The sequence below is a fragment of the Salvelinus fontinalis genome, chromosome 40 (assembly GCF_029448725.1).
Source record: "Salvelinus fontinalis isolate EN_2023a chromosome 40, ASM2944872v1, whole genome shotgun sequence".
Classification (NCBI taxonomy): Eukaryota; Metazoa; Chordata; class Actinopteri; order Salmoniformes; family Salmonidae; genus Salvelinus; species Salvelinus fontinalis.
The window spans coordinates 15,497,089-15,515,286 of NC_074704.1; the positions used below are offsets into that span (position 1 = coordinate 15,497,089).

General features: G+C 40.3%; 1 protein-coding gene across 1 annotated transcript in view; it reads left to right on the top strand.

Moving 5' to 3' along the window:
* The window catches only part of LOC129839283 (VPS10 domain-containing receptor SorCS3-like), a 266,049-nt gene that overhangs the window by 86,926 nt on the left and 160,925 nt on the right, over positions 1 to 18,198 (top strand). The window lies entirely within an intron of this gene.

Genomic DNA, 18,198 nt, shown 5'->3' on the forward strand with positions numbered 1-18,198 from the left:
ATATTTGCAGGTGTTTGCCGGAAGAGCACAGTGGATCGCTGGTGAGAGACATGTAGGAGGGTGGAAACTCAAGCGTGAATGAATAATGGAAAAAAACATTCACATTTACAGACTGGGTCCAATCGGTGAGAGGAGATGTGTTTTTTCTTCTTTATCTCAACACTTGGAGTGACCTTGAGAAATGAGAAACAGGCAACAGAGACAGGAAGAGGAAATATGAAACAGTCCACGCATGAAACAAAACAACAACAGCAGGAACAGGGAAATGTGTCTGATGCACAAACAGATTCACTATAACATCTAGGCTCTCTGGCTTTCAGATAATAAACTAGGAAGTCAATAAATATTCCCACTGTGTGAAATGAAGATGTTAGATAAGAACCAAGAGAAAGCACTGTAGGTACTGTATAGCTACTGCAGGTAGCCTGGAGGTTTACAGCGTTGGACAGCGTTGCTGGTTTGACTCCTGGAGCCGACAAGGTGAAACATCTGTTGCTGGGCCCTCGATCAAGGCACTTAACCCAAATTGCTCCAGGGGCGCTGGGCAATAGTGATCCTGACCGTAACCCCACTCCCTGTGGGTGTCTCAGGAGGAGTTGGGATATGCAATGACACACTTGACACACTTGTAACAGAACAAATATAAGCACCCCCTAAATGTTGTGGAGGAGAAAAGCTATGAGACAGGAATGTTTCAGTCTCCAAATGTACTTAACCCTAACTTCAATGGAACTGTATGCATATAAAAGCAAAGAGGGCTCCTGAGTGGCGCAGTGGTCTAAGGCACTGCATCTCAGTGCTAGAAGTTTCACTACAGACACCCTGGTACAAATCCAGGCTGTATCACAACTGGCCATGATTGTGAATCCCATAGGGCGTCGCACAATTGGCCCAGCGTCGTCTGGGATTGGCCAGTGTAGGCCGTCGTTGTAAAGAAGAATTTGTTCTTAACTGACTTGCCTAGTTAAATAAATCAAATAAAGAGTGAGCACAAGATACAGCGTTTGTCATAGGTTACTGGGCATGGGGAAAAACATAAGTGTACATTTCACAAATCGTACTTTTCTGGCACTTTATGCAAGTTACTGGACAGGGAGAAACGATGAGGCATGAAAGTTTACATATCACAAAGCATACTGCCATGGCGCTTTAGGCATGGCCTTCATGGCATAAATCCATGCTTCCATTCACAACCAAGAGTGCACACTAGATAAGGTATTTGTGACAAGTTACTGAACACAAGTTGAAAAACAACTACAAAGACATCAAAGTTTAAATCTCACTTTGGTCCTAATAATTCCTTCATGGCACTTTAAGCATGGCATTCATTGCATGAAAACATGTCACTGCTTTCATTCACAAATGCACTCTTGAAGTGCTTTGAAGAAATATAATGTAAGAAACGCTGACATTTGGATGATGTTTTTAAGCACTTAACACCCAATCATGCTTAGGGTCATATATAAAACATTTCCGTTTCCCATTATTTTGACAACCATGGCTAGAAGAAGAGATCTCAGTGACTTTGAAAGAGGGGTCTCAAAGGAGCATAGGGGGTTTAAAGAGTGTATATGTGTGTGTTTTGTTTTTACTAGAACAAGGAACATTCGGACAATTGGGGACATTTCACAAGGAAAATGGCTATTTTAGGTTTAGGGGTTAGGTTTAAGGATAGTGTTAGAATTAGGGTTAGGGTTACAATTAGGGTTAGGAGTTAGGTTTAGGTGAGGGGTGAGGTGTTTGGGGCTAAGGTTGGGGTTAGAGTTTAGGTTAGTTTTAGGGTTAGGGATTTTGAATGGGAATCAATTGTTGGTCCCCACAAGGATAGTAAAACAAAAGGTACGAGCATTTGTGTCTCAACCACCAGATCTCAACTCAATTGTTCACTTATGGGAGATTCTGGAGTGGCGCCTGAGACAGCGTTTCCCCACCATCATCAACAACATGTATCGTGGAACAATGGTGTCACATCACTCCAATAGAGATACAGACACTTGTAGAATTTATACCAAGGTGCTCTGAAGCTGTTCTGGAGGCTCGCGGTGGCCAAATGCCCTACTAAGACACTTTATGCTAGTGTTTCCTGTATTTTGCCAGCTACATGTACTTCTTCAAATTCCTTTTTTCATCAAGATTGATTTAAATATCAGTCTGCTTTCGACTGTTTTTCTGACCATTTAAAGGTTATCTTCATTGATCCCAGTTCTGCTGCTTTTCGTTTGTGGATGGAGGAGTTCAAGGTTCCATTTCTCTTCACCATAAGCCTTGGGGGGTGATGTGAAAAAGGTGTGACTTCACACATCATCTGTTCTAACCTGCCCCTTGGCATTTTGGGTAAAGTAGCTCTACGCCTCTCTAAAGACTGCCACTCTTTCAAAACAATTGAGAAATCACACAACATTTTGAGTTCCTGAGAGTAAGTGAGGGGATAAAATGGTTTGTCCCTTTTTCCATGTGCACTTTAGCATTTACAATAATTGTATGGAATCTTCCCAGGCTTTTCAAAGCCATGTCATAATGAATGAGAGGCCCCAAACAAACGTTTGATTTATATCTAGCCATAACTATGGTTGACTGATGGTCATCATACTCATAATCCCCCTCGCTGTCGGGTATAAATAATGTTGTGGAATGAATGGCACACAAATGCAATTGTTTAACTTCAACCAGTGTTGTTTTTCAGGCTGGGATCTGGGGTTAAATAAGGCAATGCTCTTGCTTTCTAAAATAGGTGTTTGATAGTGTACTATCAAACATATTCACTGCCTTACATCCTGCTGCGTTCTCCTCAAAGGGTATGTGTTTTGTTATTTCCAGCAACTCTCCAAAGAGATATAGAAAAATATAACTCTCAGAGAGAGTGGAAGTGAGAGGAAGCCATATATTCCACCTCTTCCATCCTTTATCTGTTTCCTCCTTCTCCCTCTCTATAAGTAGTTTCAGAGCCAATCATGTGGAAACGTATAACTCAGGCATCACGAGGAGGTGGGCTGAGTTGATCTGAAGGAGGAAGTAAAGAAAAAACTTCCCAAAACTTCAGGAAAAGAAGTGTGAAGAAGCAACAGTCTGACTAATCTGTTTCATTGAAATGGATAATGTTGTTTTCCAGGCCAGGTTCACAGGAATCAGATAAGTTCGGCTGGCATTGAGGCTGTCTTGTTCTCTCTTGACACATCCCTGTCACCTTCTCTCAGTCCCCAGAATGCTCTCAGAACTCTGTCACAGTGTGGGAAAAAGTTCATCCATAATCTCAATGGATTTAAGCCCTTGGCGTCCATGGCAGCTCTGTGGTTTCACTACCGTGTGGTAGGGGAAATTGGTAGGCAAATTAAAAACAACACACGCAACTAGGTCCACATCAACAGCAAGCAACCACAGGCAACCATTCAGGACCCCTCACAAGAGTTGTCAGAAAGTAGCATTTCTTGTAGTATTTGTTATTTATGTCAGAATACCAGTGGTGTACTCAAGACTTCTAAGGCCACACACTGCATGACTTGTAGGCCAGATAGATTACAAAACATTGCATCATCATGTCTGAGGCAACAAGGACTGTAAAGTCTGCATGCATGCAGGTCAGTGTACAATTTGTACTAGTACACACTGGCCTGTACGTCCTTGGATTAATGATAAAGACCACATTTCCAATTTGGATTCATTACCAGTCCAGTGAGTTATAAAAGTCCAAAACAAACCTAGTATCAAACCAACGAAGTAGAGGGTCGTACAAATCGAATGAAAACTTCTGTGCCGCAACAAGAAAACAACAACCAATTAAGCATTCGCGCACAAGAGGAAAATAATTGTGCCTTTATCACTGACATGTGGCGGCTTGACGAGATTTGAACTTGATTAGCCCTGACCTTAAAAAAGGCTCTCTGTCTCTTTTTGGTTTGGTCAGGGTGTGATTTGGGTGGGCATTCTATGTCCTTTACTTCTATGATTTTGTGTTTCTATGTTTTGGCCGGGTATGGTTCTCAATCAGGGACAGCTGTCTATCGTTGTCTCTGATTGGGAACCATACTTAGGTAGCCCTTTTTCCCTCCTTTCGTTGTGGGTAGTTAACTTGGTTTGTGGCACTAATGCCCTGTAAGCTTTACGGTTGTTTCTTCTGTTTATTGTTTTTTGGCGACATTTTAAATAAATTGGAAAATGTACGCTTACCACGCTGCACCTTGGTCTCCTTCTTTTGATGGCCGTGACAAGCACAAACAAAACCGAGAGCTCCGGATTTAAAAGGGAGATGCTCTTGAGTCACATTTGTGTTGAAAACCTGTATTATGAGCGGTTTAAGCTGGTGATGAAAATCCAATCATTTACTGTGATGACAGAAAGCAAATTAGAGTGTGCTTCAGGATATGTGGGGGAAACCCAAGAGAATGTAATTAAAAAGGTACAAATTTAAATATTGTGAGAAAGGATCTAAATAAATGACCACTATAATCATAGAAGTTGTGATTAACCTGTTGAGGCTGGGGGCGCTGTTGTCACTATTTATGGTAATCGTGTAATTTTTGAAACGGCTTCCTACAAAATTCTTGATCGTACAATATGCATATTATTATTATTATTGGATAGAAAACAGTCTATAGTTTCTATAGAAGTTGAAATTTTGTCTCTAAGTGGAACAGAACCCATTCTACAGCAATTTCCCTGACATGGAGTCAGATTTCAGAAATGTTGGCCCCTGATCTGGAGTCAGTTAAAAGGCCACTGTTATTGCTATGACTATACGGACACTGCTTACGTCTTCCCCTGGATGCCTTTACGTGATGACGATTTGAATGGGGTCGATTGCGCAATCACAGGCACTATAAATTAAAAAACCCTGTAGCTAGTCAGTCTTTTCTTGCTGCGTCATGCGCCTGGAGGACATCGACCCGCACTTGTTCCAAGCATTAGTGGAGGGAGTAATATTACTCTGGTCATGTTTCTACTCGTTATAGGAGTTAACCTGTTGGGGATGGGGGCGCTGTTTAGACTATTTATGCTAATGTGGCTAATTTTTTAAACGGCTTCCCACAAAATCCTTGATCGTACAATATGCATATTATTATTATTATTGGATAGAAAACAGTCTATAGTTTCTATAGGAGTTGAAATTTTGTCTCTAAGTGGAACAGAGCCCATTCTACAGCAATTTCCCTGACATGGAGTCAGATTTGAGAAACGTTGGCCACTTTTCTGAAGTCATTTAAAAGGGCTCTGTCGTTGCTATGACTATACGGACACTTCTTACGTCTTCCCCTGGATGCCTTTACGTGATGACGATTCCAACGGGCTCGATTGCTCGTTCACAGGCCCTACAAATGAAAAAAACCTTTAGCTAGCAAGTCTTTTCTTGCTGCGTAACGCGCGTGGAAGACACCGACCCTCTCCTGTTCCAAGCGTTAGTTTAGCCTGTTATATTTCTCCGGTCATCTTTTCACTCGTTATAGGAGTTACAAACATCACAAAGTAGTTAATTTAAAGCGTTTTATAGCAATTTATATCCGTTTAGTGCGATTTTGGGACATTTATTTTTGCAACGATGTGAAAAGTTGGGTGCGCTTTTCAGTTCATCCCGAACGTAGTTGACATTTCCACATGGCAAGAGGACAGCTTTCCACCAAAAGACGATTTCTCCCAAGAAAGGATCCTTTGCCCAAGATACTGATGGAAGAACAGCTCAAGGTAGGACATTTTTATTATGATAAATCGTGTTTCTGTCGAAACATTTTAGTGGCTTAGGACGCCATGTTTTTTGACGTAGCTTCGCTTGGCGCAAACTGTATTGAAAAGTAAGGATAAATTAAAAAATGTAATAACGCAATTGTATTAAGAATTAAATTGTCTATCAATCCCTGTCCACCCTATATTTTTTAGTCACGTTTATGAGTATTTATGTATAAGAGTAGATCACTGTCTAAGTGGCGCAAGGACGTTTTCTTTACCAGCTTGTCTACATTTCACATTGTCTAACCATGATTTTGGTGGCTAAATATAAACATTTTCGATCAAACTGTATATGCATGTTGTAATGTGATGTTACAGGAGTGTCATCGGAAGAATTCTGAGAAGGTTAGTGAAAAAATTAATATCTTTTGGCGATGTTGACTTTTATCGCTCACTTTGGCTAGAATCAATGCTGGGCTGCTAATTGCTATGTGCTAAGCTAATATAACGATTTATTGTGTTTTCGCTGTAAGACACTTAGAAAATCTGAAATATTGTCTGTATTCACAGGATCTGTGTCTTTCGATTCGTGTATGCTGTGTATTTTTACGAAATGTTTGATGATTAGTAGTTAGGTAAACACGTTGCTCATTGTAATTATTCTAGTCCATTTGTGATGGTGGGTGCAATTGTAAACTATGAAGTCTACCTGAAATATGCACTTTTTTCTAACAAAACCTATCCCATACCATAAATATGTTATCAGACTGTCATCTAATGAGTTTTTTTGTTGGTTAGGGGCTATAAATATCTTAGTTTAGCCGAATTGGTGATGGCTACTGGTGTTGGTGGACAAATAAAAGATGGTGGAATATGCTAATGTGTTTTTAGGTAATAGATGTACATCTTTACATATTGTGTCTTCCCTGTAAAACATTTTAAAAATCGGAAATGTTGACTGGATTCATAAGATCTGTGTCTTTCATTAGCTGTATTGGACTTTAATGTGTGAAAGTTAAATATTTTAAAAAAATATTTTTTTTGAATTTCGCGGCACTGGTTTTTCAGTGGGGGGGGGGGGGGGGTGTGCCGCTAGCGCCACGCTGATCCTAGACAGGTTAAAAACATCATAAGGTAGTTAATTTAAAGCGTTTTATAGCAGTTTATATCCGTTTAGTGCGATTTTGGGACATTTATTTCTGAAACGCTGTGAATCGCTGGGCACGCTTCCAGTTCATCCCGAACGCAGTTGGCATTTCCACATGGCAAGAGGACAGCTTTCCACCAAAAGACGATTAGACCCAAGAAAGGATCCTTTGCCCAAGATACTGATGGAAGAACAGCTCAAAGTAGGAAATTTTTATTATGATAAATCGTGTTTCTGTCGAAAAATGTTAGTGGCTTAGGACGCCATGTTTTTTGACGTAGCTTCGCTTGGCGCAAACTGTATTGAAAAGTAAGGATAATTTAAAAAATGTAATTCCGCGATTGTATTAAGAATTAAATTGTCTATCAATCGCTGTCCACCCTATATTTTTTAGTCACGTTTATGAGTATTTATGTATACGAGTAGATCACTGTCTAATATGGCGCACGGACATTTTCTCACCAGCTGGGCTACTTTCCCCATTGTCTAACCATGATTTTGGTGGCTAAATATGCACATTTTCGAACAAACTGTATATGCATGTTGTAATGTGATGTTACAGGGGTGTCATCTGAAGAATTCTGAGAAGGTTAGTGAAAAAAATAATATATTTTGGCGATGTTGACGTTATCGCTCACTTTGGCTAGAATTAATGCTGGGGTAATGTTTGCACATGTGCTATGCTAATATAACGATTTATTGTGTTTTCGCTGTAAGACACTTAGAAAATCTGAAATATTGTCTGTATTCACAGGATCTGTGTTTTTCGATTAGTGTATGCTGTGTATTTTTACGAAATGTTTGATGATTAGTAAGTAGGTAAACACGTTGCTCTATGTAGTTATTCTAGTCCATTTGTGACGGTGGGTGCAATTGTAACCTATGCCATCTACCTGAAATATGCACATTTTTCTAACAAAACCTATCCCATACCATAAATATGTTATCAGACTGTCATCTGATGAGTTTTTTTCTTGGTTAGGGGCTCTAAATATCTTAGTTTAGCCGAATTAGTGATAGCTACTGTTGTTGGTGGACAAATAAAAGATGGTTTATTATGCTAATGTGTTTTTAGCTAATAGATTTACATCTTTACATAGTGTCTTCCCTGTAAAACATTTTAAAAATCGGACATGTTGGCTGGATTCACAAGATCTGTGTCTTTCATTAGCTGTATTGGACTTTAATGTGTGAAAGTTAAATATTTAAAAAATAATTTTTTGGGGAATTTCGCGGCTCTGCCTTTTCAGTGGGGGTGGGGGGGGAGTGCCGCTAGCGGCACACTCATCCTAGACAGGTTAATGTATCAGACCCCAGGAAATGGGAGGGGAGAAGGACGTGCCCATTGAAATGACTAGAAATCCTATATGGATTGCAAAACTTTTAGTATTTTTCATAGCAGGTTCACTGTAAAACGGAAGATGTAGATATTGTATATCAAGGGATCCATTCAAATCGTTACAATGCGACGGACTAAAGCCTATCTGTTAACGCAAAGGACTATGTTGGCAAATCCTTCATTTTGAGCCGAGTCCTGTATCTGCTTTTGAATAATCTAGATTGAGCGGCTTTGATTGGGAATATACTGTAAGCGCCTTGACCTGATGAAAACACAATATGATAAACATAGATATTCTACAACATATGAGAATCATTCAGAAAACGTTTATTTGATTATCAAAATCAGATCTCATATAGCACCTCTGGGGCTTTGAGGTAACGTCCAAGTCCAATTGTAAAAGGTCAGAGACATCAGGTTGGTCTATGGGAGAAAAATTACAAGACTATGTTCATGCTTTGATGAGTACTCTCTCATCTGTGTCTCTTGGGCCTTGAGACTATGCCTTGGCGATAAAACCTAAAGACTGCATTCCATAGACAGGATCTGGTGTGTGTGACCCGAGGTAGAGATAACCTAGAGGAGTAGAACAATCCCTCATTGTTTCTTATCAATCTTGCATCTGGGAAACTAAGCCGGATTGGGGGTAAAACAACCCCAGTGCAGATAACCACGAGATGAAACTAAGGTGGCTTATGATGCCGCCCGATCTGCATGGGAGGGGTGGAACCAGCCATGACTAAGCATTTTTAGATCTACAATATAAGAACTCTGCATTTTTCTCAAGGGTGTGGGGTCGAAAGTTCCATTATTGCAATAATGAATGGGTATTAAATAAAGATGATTGTTTGAAGAAATGACAGTCTCTCTCACTTGATTCGAATATTCAACGACAGGTCCCCTTCTCTCCGCGACACAGGCACTGACCTGTGAAATATCAGCCAGCCTGGGAGTCAGCTCGCTCTGCAAAATTATGTCATTTGAAAGGATGTCACTCACCCCTGCATGACCCCCACGGTGGCACATTGGGAATGGGGGGCAGGAGGGTATAAATGGCAAGGGAGAGATGGAAGGGATGTCCCAGATCAAACTTTCTCTTTCTGTCTTTCTATTTCTTGTCTTTATCTCTGTATCTTGTCTTTGTCTCTCTCTCTGTCGCTCTCTCTCTTCCCCTATGCCGCTGCGTGACTGCAGAGGAATCCCCCTCCTCACCAGATGTTACCTTCAGAAGACATGCATGTCTATTCAGCCAGAGCTTTGTTCAGAGAATATAACCTTCACCATGGCAATGATGCCTTCTGAGTTCCACGTACAGTAGCCACCTTTGTCTCAGTCGACACAGCAGCCTATCTGGTAGCAGCATTTCAGTCATTTTTAAAGGTTTTCTTTCTTTCTAGGACCATTTAAGGAGTGAATTGACACCCACTAATTCACAGCAGGAGAGTTTCACAATGTGTTGAACTTTGAACTATGATACATTTCAGTTGGGAAAGTATTCATAAATAAGTGTGACATGAGAACATTACTACTACAACAGAGACTCATTAATACAAATGCCCAGAAAATACTGTATGTTGTATTATACAGTACACTTAATTCACAGTTACACAATTAGTCTAACCTTCTAATCTAACAATACCACTTCACGCGTCTCATAAAAATTAAATAATGATAGTGATGTTAGCTAACTGTGATGTTTTTGCAACTTCTGTACAAAAAAACTGTTGCTGTTGAGCTGACGTGAAGTCAAGAATGTTGTGTGAGAAGCAATTAAGTTTCCTGGAAGATATATTTGTTTGAAAAGTTAAAAGCTAAGAGTTACGTCTCCGTCTAGTTATATTAAATGTGTTGTGTTTTCACAGCCTCTGTATGTACGATATGCTGGTCCTGTTGAGTTGGATTGGAGTCAGGGATATGATGTGTTAAGTTGGATATATGCAGACAGGCTCATCTCAAAGAGGTTTCAGCATCTACCATCCAGGCATCTGCTCTGATGCAGTAGCACCGCCGAAGACATTACCTATCTGAATTCCCTCCAGACTTCCTACTGAGTGATTAAGTGATAAGGTACATACTGTGAGTGTTTCTTCAGTAAGCATACTATAAACTACAGTATGGGAGATCATTTTTGGCTAGCTACACAGAAGCAGAAAAGGGTAGAAATTACCCAAATAATCACACAATGCAGATCAAACGCTTCTGTGTTTCTATACTTGTGTACCTATTTGCTAAGACTGAATAATTAATGAGCAATAAACTGCTCATCCGCCAAGTTAAGATACTCAGAAGACTTAGATGAAGAGAGGAGACAGATCTGAAAAACTTTGAAGAACGTATTTTTGGAAGAGATCAATTTTTATTGTTAGGGTACACAGTCAAAAGTCCGCCTACACTTCGCTCACATCCCTAATCATCCAATTGAGATATGGGACCGCTCCTTTGAATATTATTTATAGGAATTACTGACCTGTTTCCATTGTTTAAGGTCAGGATGTTAATTAAAATTGACAGGCTGACTTTGAGATACTTGAAGGCGTTGGCTTGACCTTTATTGAAAAGTCAACATCTGTCCTGCCATTTGGGTGACAGCATGGTATAAACAGACTAACGTTCTATCCAGACCCGAAATCTTCTTAGCAGAGCTGTGATCTCAATTAACCTGTCTAGGATGAGTGTGCCGCTAGCGGCACTCCCCCCCCCCCCCCACTGAAAAGGCAGAGCCGCGAAATTCAAAAAAAATATATTTTTTAAAAATTTAACTTTCACACATTAAAGTCCAATACAGCTAATGAAAGACACAGATCTTGTGAATCCAGCCAACATGTCCGATTTTTAAAATGTTTTACAGGGAAGACACAATATGTAAAGATGTACATCTATTACCTAAAAACACATTAGCATAATCCACCATCTTTTATTTGTCCACCAACACCAGTAGCTATCACCAATTCGGCTAAACTAAGATATTTATAGCCCCTAACCAAGAAAAAAACTCATTAGATGACAGTCTGATAACATATTTATGGTATGGGATAGGTTTTTAGAAAAAAGTGCATATTTCAGGTAGATGGCATAGGTTACAATTGCACCCACCGTCACAAATGGACTAGAAAAACTACATTGAGCAACGTGTTTACCTACTTACTAATCATCAAACATTTCGTAAAAATACACAGCATACACGAATCGAAAGACACAGATCCTGTGAATACAGACAATATTTCAGATTTTCTAAGTGTCTTACAGCGAAAACACAATAAATCGTTATATTAGCAGAGCACATAGCACATAGCAGCCCAGCATTGATTCTAGCCAAAGTGAGCGATAAAAGTCAACATCGCCAAAATATATTAATTTTTTCACTAACCTTCTCAGAATTCTTCAGATGACACTCCTGTAACATCATATTACACAATCCATATAGAGTTTGATCGAAAATGTTTATATTTAGCCACCAAAATCATGGTTAGACAATGTGAAATGTAGCTCAGCTGGTCAGAAAATGTCCTTGCGCCACTTAGACAGTGATCTACTCTTATACATAAATACTCATAAACGTGACTAAAAAATATAGGGTGGACAGGGATTGATAGACAATTTAATTCTTAATACAATCGCGGAATTACATTTTTTAATTTATCCTTACTTTTCAATACAGTTTGCGCCAAGCGAAGCTACGTCAAAAAACATGGCGTCCTAAGCCACTAACATTTTTCGACAGAAACACGATTTATCATAATAAAAATGTCCTACTTTGAGCTGTTCTTCCATCAGTATCTTGGGCAAAGGATCCTTTCTTGGGAGTAATCGTCTTTTGGTGGAAAGCTGTCCTCTTGCCATGTGGAAATGCCAACTGCGTTCGGGATGAACTGGAAGCGTGCCCAGCTATTCACAGCGTTAAAGAAATAAATGTCCCAAAATCGCACTAAACGGATATAAATTGCTATAAAACGCTTTAAATTAACTACCTTATGATGTTTTTAACCTCTACCGAGTACCTAACCCGGATTCGGGAGCACCCCCCACCCCCCACACTGATTAGCATCGCTAGCATAGCGTCACAATTAAATAGTAGCATCTAAATATCATTAAATCACAAGTCCAAGACACCCAATGAAAGACACAGATCTTGTGAATAAAGCCACCATTTCAGATTTTTTAAAATGTTTTACAGGGAAGACACAATATGTAAATCTATTAGCTAAACACGTTAGCAAAAGACACCATTTTTTTACTCCAACAGTTTTTTCCTGCGTCAGTAGCTATCACTAATTCGACTAAATGAAAATATATATAGCCACTAACCAACAAACAAATTCATAAGATGACAGTCTGATAACATATTTATGGTATAGCATAGTTTTTTAAATGTGCATTTTTCAGGTATAAATCACAGTTCTACATTGCAGCTGCAATCTGATATAGTGCTGATGCAGCCAGAACAATTACAGAGTCCAACTTCATATAACTAATTACTTGTCTTAAAACATTTCAGAAAAAATACACAGCGTACAGATATTGAAAGCCCAACATCTGGTGAATCCAAACAATATTTCAGATTTATTAAATGTTTTATAGCGAAAACAAAATGTAGCGCTAAATTAGCATAGCCACGCCAGCCAGAACCAGCTGGGCGCGCCCGACCAGTTCACATGCACGACAGATATATGAAATAACATCGTAAATTGGGTCTTACTATTGCTGATCTTTCATCAGAATGTTGATAAAGGTGTCCTTAGTCCTGATGAGTCGTTCAATCCATTCACAATGGCAACTTTCCCTCTTCATTTAGCGTAGGTACTGGTCGACTAGCACGGTTCTGTCCAAAGTTAAAAAACTCACAGAACGGAACACGGCAAAACTCCCAAAAAAATTCAAATAATCTGATTAAACTATATTGAAAAAACATACATTAAGATGATATGGTCACATGTATCAAACAAACTTCGAGACGGAGATAGTTTTCATCCGTAACGGCAGCATAACAAAATACAATTGCACCTCTAAAACACGCGTTTCAGAAAACCGGAAGTTGTCGGTCACGCTAAAGAAATAGGTCTTATTTCACGTCAGTACAAGATAAACAAAAAATTTCTCCTCTGACGTCTTCCTGACACCCAGAGGAAGACGAATGAAGTGTGTTTCGGGTCATAAGTGGCGTGACCATATATAGGCAGAGCGTTGAAGCGAGCATACACATCTTGCAATCTTCTTCTTGCTCAGGGAAAGTGCTGTCAAATAACTTGTGTTTCACTCAGAGACAAAATTGAAACGGTTTTAGAAACCATAGCTTGTTTTCTATCCAATGGTATATGGTTATATGCATATAGTAACAGCAATAATTGAATAAGAGGCAGTTTAATCTGTAGAGGCAATTATGCTAATGCGAAAACAGCACCCCCTGTATTCTCAAGAAGTTAACTCCTATAACGAGTAAAAACATGACCGGAAAAATATAACAGGCTAAACTAACGCTTGGAAAAATAGCAGGTCGATGTCCTCCACGCGCATTACGCAGCTGCAAAGGAGCTCCTACCTACAGGGTTTTTTAATTTGTAGTGCCTGTGAACGCGCAATCGACCCCATTCAAATCGTCATCACGTAAAGGCATCCAGGGGAAGACGTAAGCAGTGTCCGTATAGTCATAGCAATAACAGTGCCCTTTTAACTGACTCCAGAACAGTGGCCAAAATTTCTGAAATCTGACTCCATGTCAGGGAAATTGCTGTAGAATGGGCTCTGTTCCACTTAGAGACAAAATTTCAACTCCTATAGAAACTATAGACTGTTTTCTATCCAATAATAATAATAATATGCATATTGTACGATCAAGGATTTTGTGGGAAGCCGTTTCAAAAATTACACGATTAGCATAAATAGTCACAATAGCGCCCCCATCCTCAACAGGTTAACAATTAATATTATGAACAGAGAGGAACAGAGCAAATCAAATGCAGAGACATTGCAAAGTTTATGGTTGCGATCATTTGTTGATTCATGGGTATGAACTATAATGTTCTGGATGATTCTGACTAGTGTTTAGATTGATCTCTCTCTAACTCTCTGTTTCTACTTGTTCTCTCTCTACATCCCTTATTCTCTGGGTCCCACCAGTTCTCATTTGAACAAAGTCGAATATGATCATATGTGCCCTGGTTTTGTTGATACGGAATCCCAGCACTGTGGCAAACGTCACAGTGATGTATCAGAACCCCAGCCAAGCAGGGCAGATGTTGTTAGATGTTGAAATATCTATTTCCTAAGACAATTCATTTTGGATTATTTTTGAAGACTGACTCGCAGTAGCAGACTTTTCTCTGCTCTATAACCAGGGACGGACTGGGAGAAAAAAACGGCCCTCACCGGCCCTCCAGACCGGCCCACCAGAACCGGCCCCCGTATACTCCACCACGGCTGCCCTGCAAATGAACGCACATACACACACGACCAGCCCCTAATACAACCCCCTAGCTGCATCACAACCATTGATCACTATTGCAGTACTATGTTAAAAAGGCTGCAGAATACACACAAACACTGCACACTGGTATAAAACCTCTATAGAACACACACTGAATTTGTCATGATTAAACTACCTCAATTCACATGAAGCTTGGAGTGAAAAAGAGATTCTAAAAGATCCACTATACTCACTGAGACATAGAACTGTCTAACTACTGCTCAGGGTCAGCTGGCTGACTTTAAGTCATGGGAGTACACCTTATAAAAAACAATGGTTGAACACCTCTCCAAAAATAGAATGTAACCTGTAAGAGAGCAGCACAAGCCGTCATGAGTCATGATTCATTTGCATCACCTGAAGCCTTCAAACCGAAGCAAACATTTGCTGAGCTCTTGGAGGGCTGTCTCTGGAAGACCATTGGATGCTATTTGGGAGAAGTTTCTAGGGTCCAGATGGGATAAGTCAGCATTATAGAGTGCAATGAGACAGAAATCGCCTGCGGATACTATCTGTGACTGTATCTATAATTTGATTGTGGACTTGATCTTTATAAGCTCTCTGCCTCTGTCAAAGCTTCATCTTGAGCCATGTCTCCGGACATGATTTTCTTCTGTCTTGCCCTTTTCTGTGTCAGAGTGGCTTCCACCTCCTCCAGCTCTGTGTCCTCGTCCTGTTCTTTGATCTTCTTATTTGTAAACTGAACAAATGTGCCTGTAGCTGCCTTAATGGTGTCAAAGTCTCTTGACATGCCTTTCAGGGTTTCCTGTGTAGCCACAACCATTCGATGGGCAGACAAGATGTCCATCCCATTTGTCTGCGGGTATTTGGACAGTGGTGACGTGTTCTCAAATATCCAAAGAAATATTTGAGCTGTCAGTATCGTCTTAAACCGGAGAAGAGCTTCAGTAAATCCTCTTGCCTTCACCCGGAAAGTTGTCTTCATGTTGGCCTGTCCTTTTATAGCTGATAGTGTGAGGAGTACTTCAACATAGAGACCCTGGTCAGGTTTTCCAAAGGATATAGAGACTTTCTTCAAAGCACTATCCTTAGCCCACCAGCGTGTTTCTCCGATTGAAGATAGTGTCGTGTGTCCTGGCTCTTCTTGTCCCACACATTCATTCTTTGGTAGGATTCACGGAGTAACACAGCAATGTCGTTAAGGAAAGCAAACAGTGACCCACTTGCTAAGACAACTTCAGTTGTGTCAAAACCAGATTAAGGACATGTGCATAGCACCATACATGCACTTGATTGGGGGACTTTGAGGATAACAGAGTAGAGAAGCCCTTATATTTGCCCTGCCTATTGGATGCTCCATCCGTAGCATTGCCAATGCACTTGCTCATGTCAAATTTTAGTTTATCCATGACATCTGTCAACAACTGGACAAAGTACTGTCCAGTGGATGCCTCACACTTCACAACAGCCACAAGCCTCTCTTGTACGACGTCTGTCAAATATCTCACAATGACAGACCACTGTTCTTGAAAAGTTATGTCCTGAGTTGTGTCGATCTGGACAGAGAACATTCCAGCTTGCTCAATTTCACTTGACATGGTCTCTTGGATGATGCTCTGAATTGTGTGAATGACGGTGTTGACAATATGTTTTGAGAGGAGTGTGATCAGAGAACCTCTTGCCCCAGACTGTAGGTTCTTGCCTTTCTCAATGCATTCGGTGAGATGTTCTTTCAAGCAGACGTCATACTTTCCAATCAGTATTATCATCTCCAAGAAATGACTGTGATCGATACTTGTGTCCTCTAATGTATACGCAGCCTCAGACTGCATCCCCCTGTAACTGAGCCCCCTCTTGCCAATGACTTTTAAAAAGTATGCCTCAGCACTACTTCTGTGCATGCTGCTCTTCTCATGCTCTTCTACCCTTTGGTGAGAATGTTTTCCATCCGTCATTCCACTCACAAAAATACTGCTGTCAGTAGGCTTTGCAAATGCCATACAAATTGAACAGTATAACGAATGGCTTTCTTCATTGTATGACAGCCATTTCCGATTGGTGCCGTCTTCAAAACCATCTGTACCACAGAGTTTTTTGATTGCTGCATAGGGTGGAAACAAAAAAAATATTTTTAGGTCATCTGACTTGGGTCACTTGAAATAATCACAAGTTGGTCTGGCATCCTGGCCTTCCCTGACTCTCTGTTCCACTGAAACTGAACTGGGCCTGTCATCAACCACACATGTACTCTGTTCCACTGAAACTGAACTGGGCCTGTCATCAACCACACATGTACTCTTTTGCACTGAAACTGGACTGGGTCTGTCATCAACCCCAATGCTCTCTTCCACTGAAACTGGACTGGGCCTATAATCAACCCCAAAGATCCTCTCTTCCACTGAAACTGGACTGAACCTATCATCAACCCCAAAGACCCTCTTCCACTGAAACTGGACTGGACCTATCATCAACCCCAAAGATCCTCTCTTCCACTGAAACTGGGCCGGGCCTGTCATCAACATCAATGCTCACTTCCATTGAAACTAGACTGGACCTATCATCAACCTGGATATGAATAAAATAATATACAAATGAACTAATAAAGGCCCAATTTTGAAAAACTACAAAAAACACATCAGCAGCAGCCCCACTATTTCATACCAAGTGAATGAATGACAACACAACACATTTTGTGTGGCTTTATTCGCCATTCACACCGGACTGTTGGCATGATTGAGTTTCAATGCATTGTCTAGTAAGAGGCGAAGTGGTAGGAACCGTGGCGATGAGGATCATAGCTAGCAAATCACTGTAGCCATATTCTCCCACACAAAATATGAATTTGAGAGGGAAACGACTTGATTGGTTTTATAATATGTATACTATTTGCAAACAATGGCTGTATAGACATGAAATAAAATGTACAGTTGTGTATGTTTATTGCAATTTAGCATTTAGAACGACAAGTCAAAAGCAATCAGAATCAAATGAAAATGCTTCTTTAAGCTAAGTAAAATTATACGACGGTAAATCACTGATACTCAAGTGATTGCCATTTCCCACAAAATCCCCACAGGATGGCGAAATCTAGGCATTCAGAGCTTTGCTAGGCGTCAAATTTAATTTTTTCCCGCTAGCCGGTTGGAAAACCCAGTTACTGTACGTCTTTACCTCAATAATTTTTTTCTAGTACATTTACACAGCAGTAGCTGACCAATATTATTTGCATTTCACTCATAAATTCTGATATAACATGTTGTATTTGTAACACATTGAGGCGCATATCTATCGCTTCGGCTGCCCTATCTTTGGCTTCACTGTCCTCTCCGTCTACACTGTTACACACGAACCGGGTTATGGCATCTTACTCTTGCAGGTCTAGCACTTCGATGTTAATGTCGGTGGCCCTGGTACTACTACTACCGAAGAAGTCGGTTCGTTTTTTACATTTACAGTACTTGCATTTGAGTAAAATTTGGGACTCTTGTCGCTTAACTTTTCAGCTACACCCTTACGTTTTTTACTCTGCTTTTCCATTTTAGCTAGTTTTCGAGATGTCACTGTCAGTGTCAATGTGTGAGTGAGTGTGAGCGAGACAAAGGGGGCGGGGCTAAGGTTTGCATAGACGTTTGTTTG